Source organism: Austrofundulus limnaeus, unplaced genomic scaffold (assembly GCF_001266775.1).
Source record: "Austrofundulus limnaeus strain Quisiro unplaced genomic scaffold, Austrofundulus_limnaeus-1.0 Scaffold419, whole genome shotgun sequence".
Classification (NCBI taxonomy): Eukaryota; Metazoa; Chordata; class Actinopteri; order Cyprinodontiformes; family Rivulidae; genus Austrofundulus; species Austrofundulus limnaeus.
In genome coordinates, this window is record NW_013952821.1 from 325,858 (window position 1) to 327,516 (window position 1,659).

General features: G+C 36.8%; 1 protein-coding gene across 1 annotated transcript in view; it reads left to right on the forward strand.

Annotated features, from left to right (window-relative positions):
- LOC106529038 (zinc finger protein 599) overlaps positions 1–1,659 on the forward strand; it is a 6,406-nt gene that overhangs the window by 2,538 nt on the left and 2,209 nt on the right. The gene's annotated exons all lie outside the window — the stretch shown is intronic.

Sequence of the window (1,659 nt, forward strand, 5' to 3'; positions counted from 1 at the left end):
CAAGTAAACCTGACGAGAGCTGAGGAACCCCAAACTGCAGGGAAAACATTTAGTTGTAGTTTTTGTAGTAAAACGTTTAAAGGATGTGGAAGTCTAATTAATCACATCAGGGGCCACACTGGAGAAAAACCATTTGAATGTAAAATTTGTGGGAAAAAGTTTAGACTTAACTGTCTGCTGAAGTACCATTTCAGCATTCACACAGGAGAGAAACCATTTAAATGTGGAATTTGTGGTAGGAAATTTAAACTGAAATGGGTGCTAAAGAATCATTTCAGAATTCACACTGGAGAAAAACCATTTGAATGCGAAAGTTGTGGTAAGAAGTTCAGACATACGACGGGGCTGAAAAGTCACATAAAAACTCACACAGGCGAGAAACCATTTGAATGTGGAATTTGTGGTAGGAGATTTGCACACAAGGCGGGGCTAAAGGATCACACGAGAGGTCACAGAGTAGGRCAAACATTTGAGTGTGAATATTGTGATGAAAAACTTTATCGCGAAACCTTTAATGATCACATGATGGACCACAAAAGAAAAATGCCCTTTTCTTGCAATGATTGTGGGAAACGGTTTAAACTGGAGTTTAATTTCAAAAGACATTTGATGGGTCACAAAGGAGAAAAATCCTTTGATTGGGATTTTTTTGGAGAAAATATTTAGTTGTGTTCCACATCTTGAGCTACAGAGGAGGGAATCAGTTTGTTGCTGATTTCACACAAGTGTCCGTTCTCACCGAGTATGGATTTGTTTTTATTTCAGAAGTTGTCTTTGTATGATGAACCATGGAGATAAAATGTGCCATGTTTTAAACAAAAATGCTGAATTCCWCTAAGACTGACTTTATCAAACCTGTTTTTATACACCTGCAACCTGATAAACTTTGCAGTCAAAAGTGACGTTGATCWTCTGTAATGACAGAACTCAAATTAGCACTGTGGATGTTTCTGTGTGGGTTTAAAAACTGTTCGGTGTGATCAGTAAATGAATGCTGTCAGTGTAACGGATTAATAAGTCCGTTCATGATTTACTATGCATGTTTGAAAAACTCAGTAGCAGAAAATGGTCAGCAGGGCGCATCACCATAAAAGCTGTCGGTTTCCATTTCAGGTTCTGTAATAAAAAGTACGGAGCACGTCCAGTCACATTGGATTTTAAAAAATTAATGCGTGGCCACAAGATAATTATTGATGTCATTTCTATGCAAAGACTTGATTGTTCGCGTGGTCAAGTTTGAATTAATTCAATTTTGTTTTGATATAGAAACAAACGGCATACTTCAGTCACTTTTGGTTAGGCATGAAGTAATTCTYAGAATAATGTTGCAGCCATGAGACACAGGTGATGACTAGAGTTGTTTGTCTAAAAAGCTTTTTAGTTTACGCACACTTAGGGCGTTCAGTGCCATCTCGTAAATATTAGTACTATGAAAAGTAAACTGCTTAGATTGAAGCATGGAGGTATACTCTTGGAATTATACACACACCAAAGCATGGGGTACTTTTGACCTTTGAACAGTTAAAAACAAACAACAATGTCAATCTCTCAAAGATGACACGGCTGCTCAAAATTATCTTGTTTTTTAAATGTATTTATTTTATCTTATCTGTAGATAGGAATGCAAAACAGATTTGACTCTATGGTTAGAAGGAAAAC